Source organism: Hemitrygon akajei, chromosome 14, assembly GCF_048418815.1.
Source record: "Hemitrygon akajei chromosome 14, sHemAka1.3, whole genome shotgun sequence".
NCBI classification, from domain to species: Eukaryota; Metazoa; Chordata; class Chondrichthyes; order Myliobatiformes; family Dasyatidae; genus Hemitrygon; species Hemitrygon akajei.
In genome coordinates this window covers 56,600,047-56,612,202 of record NC_133137.1, presented here as the reverse complement: position 1 = coordinate 56,612,202, position 12,156 = coordinate 56,600,047, and the positions used below count along the sequence as shown (strand labels likewise).

Below are 12,156 nucleotides of genomic sequence, written 5' to 3'. Positions count from 1 at the left end.
AAATTATTCATCTGTCTTCTGTCAGACGTCTCGAAACCAGACAATGGCAGCAGTGGGTCCGTAACTTAATGAGATCAGGGGTGGGAGACCTGAGTTTGTCTGTTTGTTCGCATTATCCCTCGAGGGTTCGCTTTACTTAGTATCATCATCTTAACTTCAGTTGTAAACTCTACAAAGTGGGTGTTGGCAATGAAAGAAGTACCGAGCTCTGCCGTTGCAACTCCTGCTAAATCGTTCTGGGTTAGACTGACTGGTGTGTTGACGCCTGGACTGTATCCAGGGCACTGACTGTCCACAGGGGATTTATCAAGTTCCTTCACTGGGTGTCTTTTCAGCCGACTGACGTCAAAATATCACCGAGAGGTGCTGGGCTATAAAAGACCCGAAGCAATCGCCAGCAATGGGAAACACAAGAGAGCAGAAACCAGCATACTCGAGAAAGAGAGGGCTTCGGGAGAGTCTGAATTCCAGTTGAGGTGTTGGCGCTACTTCCCGTAAGTATCTAACAAATCGCACTTCAAACTGAACTCTCTCTCAAAATGCCCTTATCTATTTGGATTCGCGTCCATCTCCGGTTTCCCCGAATGAATCATGTCCCACACCCTAGCTCGTAACCACGTCTACAATTAGAACATTGGCGATTTTTTTTGCTTGTGGACATGCGTTAGTGAATGTTAATGTAAATATGTTTAAATGAATATTGTATAATGCAGCGATCTGGAAGAATTAATGTTTGCAACGAATGTCCAATCTGATTTTGCAGATGGGAAATAACGCAAAACGTTAAGTGATTTATCACATTCGATGCAGACGGCTAGAATCTGAATTATAAACCGCTTCTTCACCTTTATCTGTAAACAGAGTGCGGTAGAAGTTGTTCCAACGCAAGATAAGGAGGTTCACAGTTTGTCGCTAAAAGTTTCTCCCAACGTCTTCCTACTTGTTTGTAACTCCACATTTAAAAGTCATGAACTGGCTGAAACTCTTCACCGTCCTCCTTGTCGCCTTTGTCTTCCACCTCAGCTCGCCGGACGGAGTACAGGCTGTCCCAGGCAGGTCTGTGTATTATTACCACTTTCTCTGGATTATATATTGATCGATGATGTTTAATATGAATATAATGCTGGTATTGATAATCACATAGTACAGTAATGGTAATTTATTTATAGAGCGCTTTTCATACAGACGATATAGTTCAAAATATTTTACAATGAGATAAAGTCCCGACATAAAAATAAAAACTGAAAATAAAAGACAAAAAGATGTTAGTTAAAAGCAAGTTATAAATGAGTTTTGAGTTGGCATTTATAAGTGTCAACTATGTCTGCACCCCTTATAGTTTTAGGTATTGAATTCCGTAGTTAAGGGACTTAGTTCAAAAAAGCTGACCTGTCAATCATCTTTTGAGAGAGATTGTTTAATTATAAGAGATCGGCAGAAAAAGACTTAAGAACTGGAGCAGGATTATAAAACAAAAACGATCCAGTGATGCACTCCGGTTGCATTGGCAGCTTTCAAATGAAGTAAAGGAACTTGAAAATCAACTTTAAATGATACCGGAAGCCAAATGCGGAGTAGCTAGGACGCTATATTAATATATGCTATTGATGTTTCCAATTATGTAAACACTTGGCCAGTGCCGATACAAATTATCAATAAATCATTTTCTTGTTAGCAGTGTGAGTATTGGTAGCCAACAAAGGATTGCAAGAATTTAGCAGCAAGTTAATTGTACTTTCTGTCATCACTCCAGGACAGAGTCCCGGGAATGCCTGTCACACACAATATAGTAATTGTATTTTGAGATTGTAATACATTGTTCTTACGGATTTTGTTCCTTTTAAATTGATGCAAAGGTCTTCAGAGAAATGGAAGTGTTAGGGAGAATCTTAATAACATCAATTAATTCAACATCGGGCAGAGATACAAGGGAAACTATGCCTTATTTTCCTTATCATCTCTATTAGGAGACATTAGCTGCCTGTAACCCTCTTACTTTCTGCTTTGTTTGACTGGAATTATTACTGCACTTAAACTTGAATAAAAGCTTTATGGACATTTCGAGGAAAATGAGTTTGATTTACTGGTTGAAAATAAATGAGGGGTTTCAAGTAGGGCGAAGATGGACATTTTCATGGAGATGCTTCCTGGTACTGTGCTGGGGACCTACACAGTGATTGCTCCGAAATTTCCTCTGCATTTCAATGCCGTTATATCCAACTTTCTCCTGGGATCTATGCCAGCACTCCCTCAGTGTTAACATTCCAAAAGAACAGAAAAGTGGTGCTTCAAGTCTATGAAACGGCTGTCCTATCAGACTCCAACAATTGCTGTGGTACCTGTCACTGTGCAGAAAAAAAAGCCTTGCAAACTCACCTCCTAACTTAAATTGAGTATTTGCTCTCTAGTATTTTTCATTCCTACCCTGGAAAAAGATTCTTATTGCTTACCTTATCAATGTTTCTTTTAATTTTATACACTTCTTTCATTTTGCCTCTCAGCCTTCAAAGCTCAAGGAGAAACATCCTAAATCTCTTGCCTCTGTCACAGTGATTAAGCTGTGCTCCTTGTTCAATATCGCACTGAATAAGTACTTCACTGACAGAAGTCATGACAACTGGGTGAAACTTTAAACATTTGCTGCTCTCTTGGTTTGGTGTAAAGGACTCCAAGGCATGCTTAAAGCTGCTTATTCTTCTCCAATGATTGGGCTTAGACTGCTAAGTACCCATAGCATTATGTGTGTGTTGTTCTAGATTTCCAACATCGACAGAAGCCTTTGTGTTTCAGTCCTGCAAAGATTTAGAAAACTTTGTTCTGTTTCTCCTTTCACAGATGCCACTTGACATGATGAATGTTTCCAGCTTCTCTCAACTATTGTTTTAGACTTCTAACATCTATAGATTTTCATTTCCATAACGGATGCAATGGGTTTTTGCCTATTGCCAATCTGTTGTCTCACTTGAGCAGTGAAGCATGTATATTTTATAAGAAAGAAATTGCAAAAGTTTGCACCATTGTTTAAAATCTTGCTCATGCGACACCAGACCAGTCAATACAGGTGGTAATCTTTGGATTACTACCTGACCCACGGGCAAATTAGCATGGGATCAAAAAGATTAGAGAGTTAAATGTGTGGCCCAAGGATTGGTGTGGGAGAAGTGGTTTGAATTCATGGGAAATTGGCACCAGTATTGGGGAAGAAGGGAGCTGTACCATTGGGACAGGCTCTATCTGAACTATGTTGGGACCTGGATCCTAGTGAATTGCATAACTGGGACTGTGGACAGGGGTTTAAACTAAATAGTAGGGGGGTGGGTTCAACAGTTTAGAGAAGTATGGATAAAGTAAAAGTATGGATAAAGATTTTAAAAAAGCAACAGATAAAAAAGAGAAAAGTAAGACAGGAATAAAGAAAAGTCAAGTGCAAAAAGAGTAGAAGATTACAAGGTTTTAAAAGCACAATGAGTGGTGTTACGAATGTGCCACAACTCTGAGGGGCTGAAGGGTACAAAGTAGCCCCCTCCTTTTTGAGAATCGCAAGATCGCTATTAATTCGGGCCTGGGACCCAGGAAATGAGAGAGAGACAGGCAGAATCCACAAGGGTTTGGAATGTGTGTCCTGGCCCCAGAAAGGCGGAACCATTGATGACGACTATTGTCTCTTGGAGACGGAATTGTGTATTGAGTACTGTACTATTCATTGAAGCCCTCAGGGAATGACCAGAGTGGGCTGGTTGAGGGATTGCATCATCCCAACCTGATTGACATCTGAGACCCCGTGAGTAAGGATAAAAGGATAAAGGGGGAACAACCCCTTTAGACGCACCAGGAGAAACGTATGAGACTGGTGGGGGCTCGTGTGTGTCCATCCTTGCCCGGATGACAAGTCTTCCACGGAACGGCCTCGCTAAAGGCCGAATACGGATCAAGATTGGATAAAGGAAAGCCGGCAAGTTTCAAAAATCTGTCTCTCTCTCCAACCAAAATGCTGCAGCCTGAATGAACTGAGTGACTTTTATATTTCCATCGGACAATACATTATCCCCTAGACAACGATAGAGCTATTTCTTATTGATTATTATTATACCCGCACTTTTAAATTTAGTATTGACGATGTATATTATCTGTATGTTTGCATTGATATTATTTTTGTGTATTTTTATCAATAAATACTGTTAAAAATAGTACCATCAGACTTCAACGGACCTCTCTATCTTTGCTGGTAAGTGACCCAGTTACGGTTCGTAACAGTGGAAGGGCACTTTATCTGAATGCCCATAGTATTCGAAATAAGATCAGTGAACTTGAGCACAAATCAGTACGTAGGGGTTTGATTTAGTGGCTTTACAGAGACGTGTTGCAGGGTGGAGAGGGTGGGGAATTAAATATCAAAGGATATCAAGTAATACAGAAGGATAGGCAGGAAGATAAGGGAGGCGGGTAGTGCTCTTAATTAAGGATGATATCAGGGCAATGGTGAGAGGGGATATAAGATCTAAGGAGCAGAATGTTGAATCCATCTGGGTAGAGATTAGGAATAGTAAAGAGGAAAAATCACTGGAGGGAGTTGTCTATCAGCCATTGAATAATAACATTACAGTAGCAGAGGCAATAAACAGAGAAATATCTGAGGCATGTAAGAATGAAACAGCAATTATCATGGGGGACTTAAACTTGCACATAGATTGGGTCAATCAAGTTGGTCGAGGCAGTCTTGAGGACTTCATAGAATGCATCCTTGATAGCTTTCTTGAACAGCATGTTACTGAACCTACAAGGGAACGTGCTATCTTAGATTTGGTCCTGTGCAATGAGACAGGTAAAATTAGTGATCTTGTAGTTAGGGATCCTTGTGGAAAGAGTGATCACAGCATAACTGAGTTTCTCATACAAATGGAGGGTGCAATGGTTCAATTGAAAACCAGTGTATTCTGCCTAAACAATGGAGACTACAAGGGGATGAGGGAGGGTTTGGCTAGTGTAGACTGGGAACGCAGGCTATATGGTGGGACGATTGAGGAACAGTGGGAAACATTCAAAGAGATTTTTCACGGTGCTCCACAAAAGTATATTCCAGTTAAAAACAAGGACATTAAGGGTGGGGAGAGCCAACCTTGGATAACTAAGGAAATAAAAGAAGGAATCAAACTAAAGGTCATGTGTACAAAATCGCCAAGAGTAGTGGGAAACTGGAAGATTGGGAAAACTTTAAAAACCAACAAAGAACCATTAAGCGAGCATTAAGTAATGGGAAGCTAGATTATGAAAATAAACTAGCACAAAATATAAAAACAGATAGTAAAAGTTTTTATAATTATATTAAGCAGAAAAGCAGAGAAGGGGGAATTGATATTGGATAACGGGGAAATGGCAAAGTCTTTGAATGACTATTTTGTCTTGCTCGTCACAGTGCAGGACACTCCTAACATGCCAAAGAGAGATATTATGGATGCGTTGGGAGGTGAGGACCTCAATACAATAGTTATCACTAGAGAGGTAGTACTGAACAAACTTGTAGCCTTTAAGATAGATAAGTCCCCTAGTCCTGATAGAGTGCATCTAGGGTACTGAAAGTAATGGCAGAAGTTATAATGGAGGCTTTGGTGATAATTTACCAAAATTCTCTGGACTCTGGGTAGGTCCCAGCAGATTGGAAGAAGGTGAATGTCACGCTACTGATCAATAAAGGCTGTAGGCAAAAGGCAGATAATTATAAGCCAGTTACTTTAACATCTGTAGTTGTATGGTGCCCTTGACAAGATAAACTGTTCCACAGTATGCCACAGGGCTAAAATTAGGCTAATCAAGACGTACAAAAAAGCTGGATGAACTCAACAGGTTGGGCAGCATCTGTCGACTGTTCGTGTCAACGGATGCTGCCCGACCTCCTGAGTTCGTCCAGCTTGTTTGTACGTCTTGATTTGACCACAGCATCTGCAGTGTACTTTGCGTTTAAAATTAGGCTAAAGTTTATATTTTTTAATTCTGTAAGTTTTAGTAATTTAGCAATGTGCTGCTGCTGCAGAACAACAAATTTCACATCATGTGTGACATTGAAAATAAACCTGATTCTGAGATTAATGAAGGAATTATGAGTAATGGGAACCACGTACATGATCAAACGGGTGCAGTTTAAACATAATATTAAGGGGAGGGAGAACAATAAGGAGACCAACTTACTGGATGGCTTAACAATGCTTGGAGCCTAAATGGTTAAAGGCCTGGTGATTAAAGAAAGGAGAAGGCACAAGAGGTGGAGGAACAAAAACTTCTCTGTGAACAGGGGGTTTGAAGAAGATTACAGCAATGAGAGAGGTGAGGTCATTGAAGGATTTGAACAAGAGTGTTAAGAATTGTTAATGTTGAGGCAATAGTGGCCTACACAGAAGAAACGTATGCACGGATCTTTGTTACCTCAGGACAGCCACACACACAAAATACAGGAGGAACTCATTAGGTCAGGCAGCATCTATGTAGGAAAATGAACAGTCAAGATTTCAAACTGAGACCCTTCATCAGGACTGTCCTTGGGACAGTCTGGATTTGTTAAGCTTCATGGGGGAAGGCAGTAAATGATAAATCAGATCCAACTTGACAGAAATGGAAGCCAAAACATACTACTGCCTTTTGAGCAGCCCCTAAAGATTTTCCTGCTTTTCGTTTTCCTTTTCATTATTTACTTAGTCTGGTAACTGGTGCTACCAGACCAATGAGCCTGCACTGCCCAACTACTTCATGTCACCAATTAACCTACAAACCCGTATGTCTTTAAAATATGGGAGGAAACCGTGGCACCCAGATGAAACACATGCATTCATGGAAAAACAGTGGTGGAATTAAATCCGGGCCACTGGCACTGTATTAGTGTTGTGCTAACCCTGACATGACCTTGCCATCCTTCATAACTTTGCATATTGTTTCTCTTCAAATGAGTTATTCTTGTTCCCAGTGACTTAGCTACTGTGCAGATCTGAGTGATGAGGAAGAGGTCACCCTTTGAAGCTGCCAAAGGTAACAGGGTTCACCAAGTGGCTGCCAGGTGAGAGCCTGAAAATTAGACAATAGATAACCTTCCTCCCACTCCTACGCAGTTTACCAGGAATTTAACTGATAACCTAATGCTTCAATGATGCACAGTATTTAGCAGTGACTAGATCTAGTGGATTGGAGGAAAAATTTAAAGCATCTATATTTTTACATGTAATTGGCGAAGATGCTTTCGACATCTACAACAGCTTTCAAGTTGATGAGACAGCCTTTACTTTGGACACTCTGATAACAAGATTTGAGGAGCATTTTTTCCCCAAGTAAAAACGTCACATTTGAGAGATGCAAGTTCTTTTCCTCTGAACAGAAGGAAGGTGTCAGCTTTGACCAATACTTAGCTAAGCTTCACATACTGAATATGTCCTGTGAGTTTGGAGACTTGAGCGACTCTCTAGTCAGAGACAAAATAGTTTGTGGAATCCTACATAATGAACTCCAAGGAAGATTGCTTTGGGAAAAAGATTTAACGTTAAAAAAGGCTGTGAATATGTGCAGAGACCACACAAGTACAAGCTAGGGGGATGCACCAAACAGGTGACAGTGCAAGCTGTGAAAACAGAGGAGCAAAGCACATGGCATTTCACAAAGCAACTGCGTAGCAAAGAGACAGGCTCAAACAACAAAGATGGAGGCAGACACATCCCAAGGAAGTCTCCTGCTTATGGAAAGTCCTGCAGTAAGTGTGGGAAGAAGAATCATTTTGCAAAGCCTCTTGCAAATTCCTATAGATGTAAAATGGAGAGAATTCTGACTGGCTGCATCACAGTCTGGTATGGTTACTCCATTGTACAGGATTGCAAGAGCTTACAAAAGATTGCAGACTCAGCCTCTCCTTAGAGAGACAACCCTCTCCATTATCAAGAACATCTTCAAGGGCTAGTGCCTGAAGAGTACAACATCTATCAATAAGGATCCTCACCATCTGGGGCAAGCCCTGTGCTCATTACTACTATCAGGGCAGAGGTACAGGGGCCTGAAGACCCACACTCAATGATTCAAACAGATTTGTCCCATCTCCCCCAACCCCAGCCATCAGATTTATAAATGGTCCATGGACTCGTGAACACTACTTTGCTCTTCTTTACTTAGTAATGTGTAATATTTACTTATTAATGTATAATAATTTTATGTGTTTGCAAAGTACTGCTGCACTTACCAACAAACTACACATTATATAAGACAGTGATACCAACACCCAATTCTGGCCTCTTCCTTTTGCTAAATTTCCTTTAGTGTTGTAGATTCATATTAAAATGTGTGTGTGTTCTTCTTGTATGAGTATGATTAGTTCTTGAATAAGCACTCTGATATAACTGAATATAACCTATGAACATATCTGAATATAGCAGACCATTTTGGGGCAAGGAGCCTGTTCCTGCTCTGTACAGTTCTGTGTTTTATTGTTAGTCTAATCAAGGGCACTTATTTTCTTAATTTATTCTTGCAGAAACTTAAAGTCACGAAGATGCAGCATTAGCACCTGTTTGGTGACACGTCTGATGGAAACTTTGGGTACCATCTCAGATTTCAACGACACAAAGACAAATGTGGGTCCATACTCTTATGGCAAGAGAGACAGCATGTGACCGTACAGCGGAGAGTTCCTGCCTTACCCCCAATGCGAGAACACAGAGCAACCCTGGCTTATGTTCTAAAAATTAATGCATTATTGCTATTGCTCCAGTCTCGGTAGAGGTTGAAAGTGTTCGTCTGCTTTAGCATTTCAAGCAGTTGTGCCCTGTTTCACTATTCCTGGATATTTGCTTCTGCTTTCAAATATAGTATGGATATGATCAGGTTTGTTGCTTTATGTAAGAAGTATGCTGCATGTTTTTAATTTAAATAAAGCTGTTGATACCACATACATATCTGTAATACTTAAATTCTTTGGATTCTTTTCAAGACTATTGAGAATTAGTACACACAGTAAGATGCAAGGCATGTGCAGAAGCCTGCTATTCAGCTCCAAAATTCCCAAACCAGACAGCAGAGAAATTGTGTATTCACAATTAATTTTGTTGCTGTCCTCTCGCAGGCTTTAAAACAGATGCCTGGAAAGAAACTTTATTTTAGTAAGAGATGAGATTCATGAGGTCAGTGGGAGACGCTCATGGAGTGAGTACTGTTTTAGATTCGCTCCATAACCTTTACTTTTTTAAACCTTTGATCACCCTTATCCAACTTATTTTTACCTACACCAAAAGATTCTTGCTATTTTTTTGGACTTATCGTTAAGAGTTTATTGTGAATTTTTGAAGATATGCAAACAGAAATGGCTCTTAGATCTAAAGGACGAGAACCGGGGCGCAACCCGAACGGTAATGGAAAGAAGCAAGCTCAATCGCAACGCACTGAATTAACTTATGAACTGTTTATGGAGGTTTTGGATAAAAAAAATTGATGAACTACAACAAATTTTTAAACAAGATATAAAGGCTTTTCAAGATTATATGGTTAAGACGGATTTAGTAATTAACCAGCAGCAAGTTCTTATCGCATCTCTGCAAGAAGATGCTCGGAAACGAGATTTGACAATTGAAAAATTGCAACAGGATTTAATTTCGACCACTAAATTGGTGGAAACACTTAAAGCCAAGAGTGTCGACTTTGAGAATCTCTAATAAATGAGTGATTCTGATCGTGTAAGATGGTTTTCGATTCCTCAAACCCGATTTAGTCTCTGGTTATTGGTGTAGGTTTATCCTATACTTTATATTTAAGTTAAAGTGTGTTTTCGTTATATTAATCGCTCTGTTTTATACACTTTAACCATTATACTATATTTTTGACTTTTATTTTTGTTCCTTCAAAGGTGTATTTTTAACCCTTCAAAGGTGAATTCTTTTTTATTAAGATGGTGGTTTTTTGGAAAAATATTCTTGGTTTTGTTTAAGATGGCATTATTTTTTCTTCTCTCGTCTTCTTCCTATAATGCATCGCTTATCATAGTTTAAATATTTCTTGATTTGTTTGGGTTATAACCTGATTTATAAGCTTTTAGTAATTATATTCTTTTTTTTTACAACTAAGTATATTAAGAAGTGTGGTTTTAGTATAGTGATTATAATTTTTAAAGTCAGGGTGGTTTTTTTAAATATATATCCTTTATATACGGAGTGGTCTTCTGCTGATATGGGGGTAGAATTAGTCTAATTTTTTTCTTTTTCTAGCCATATTTTGGCTTTTTTTCTTTTTCTTGTGGGAGTGGGGGATGGTCTGTTTTCTAATTTTATTTTTCTTTTACCAGTTTGTTTTAGTTTTTTCATTTGGGCTGTTTTTGAACTTCAAATATGTCTACGATGTCGTCACTTCCGGTTCCGCTCTTTATTTTTGTTCCTCTTCCGGGTGCATGAGTTTATAATTTGGTTAACCCTTTTTATACCAAAGGGTTGATTTTAGAAGCATGGCTCAGACCATTAATTTTGTGTCTTGGAATACTAATGGTTTAAACCATCCGATTAAACGAAAGAAGATTTTCAAAGTATTCCAAAGAGTTAATGCTCATATCATTTTTGTACAAGAAACTCGTGAGGAAGGAGGACAAATATCGCTTTTTTAGGTCTTGGCGGGGTTAACAGTATCATTCGAATTCAAATGCCAAAGTAAAGGGAGTTTCAATTTTTATTGACTCCTCTATTGCATTTGTTCAACACGATATCCTTTCGGATCCGAATGGTAGATTTTTGTTAATTACGGGTTTACTTTATAATAAAAAGGTTGCTATGGTTAATGTTTATGCTCCAAATGTGGATTGTCCTGATTTTTTAAAGTCCTTATTTACTTCTTTACCTAATCTAAATGAATATAAGTTAATAATGGGTGGTGACTTTAATTGTTGTTTAAATCCTTTGATGGACAAATCTATATCCATTCAGACTTTACCCAATAAGTCAGCCACTTGTATTAACTCCTTTTTGACTGATAATGGAGTTTTTGATATTTGGAGATTTCGGCATCCTAACGACAAAGTTTTCTTTTTTCTCACATGTTTATCATTCTTATTCGAGAATTGATTATTTTTTTATTGACTCTTGTTTTATTCCATCGGTAATTGGTTGTAATTATGATATTATAGCTATCTCTGACCATGCTCCATTAAAACTTTCTATTAAATTTACAGATACAGCTTCTAATGTTAGACAATGGCAATTTGACTCTACCTTACTGCAAGATCCGGACTTTATTAAATTTATGAAGGAACAGATCGATTTCTGCTTTTCAACTAATTCCATGGATGATATTTCTTGCGGAACACTTTGGGACACTTTTAAAGCGTATATACGTGGACAGATTATCTCTTACTCTGTTGGTCTGAGAAAACGCATTAAGAAGGAAACTCTGTTATTGGTTGATAAAATTAAAGAGATTGACAAGAAATATTCGATCACTCCTAGTAAGGAGCTTTACAAACAAAGGGTTGAACTTCAAACGGAACACAGTTTATTACTTACATCTCCGATTGAAAATCAATTAATGAAAACCAGATCTGATTTTTATATACATAGTGATAAATCGGGTAAACTGTTAGCCAGTCAGTTGAAGAATGTTTTGGTTAAACGTCAAATCACTAAGATTCGTCAGCAGAATGGGGATTTGACAGTTAACCATGATGAGATAAATAAGTCATTTCAAGACTTTTATACCTCCCTGTATCAATCTGAATTCCCTCAGGATTGTAATACCATATGTGATTTTCTTGGGAAATTGAATTTTCCAAAATTATCATCTGATGATCTTTCAATATTAGATACTCCTATTATGGATGCAGAAATTAAAGGGGTTATTTCCTCAATGAATTCTGGGAAAGCACCAGGTCCAGATGGGTATACAGTAGAATTTTTAAAATGTTTTTCTGCTACTCTTTCTTCTTGGTTATGCAGGGTTTTTGAAGAAGCAATTAGATTGGGGAATTTGCCACAATCTTTTTATAGAGCTTCCATTTCTTTAATACTGAAGAAAGATAAAGACCCTACAGACTGTGCATCCTATAGACCAATATCTTTATTGAATGTAGACGCCAAGATCTTTTCCAAGTTACTGGCATCCAGGCTGGAGAAGGTATTACCCCAAATTATTTCGGAAGATCAAACCGGTTTTATTAAAAAT

At 38.5% G+C, this 12,156-nt stretch overlaps 1 long non-coding RNA gene across 1 annotated transcript; it reads left to right on the top strand.

Annotated features, from left to right (window-relative positions):
* The first annotated feature begins 402 nt into the window (after positions 1–402).
* Positions 403–8,912, top strand: LOC140738991 (uncharacterized). Its single transcript, XR_012101515.1, has 3 exons — positions 403–494; positions 862–1,056; positions 8,498–8,912. It is a non-coding gene; the product is annotated as an uncharacterized lncRNA (long non-coding RNA).
* Positions 8,913–12,156: the final 3,244 nt, after the last annotated feature.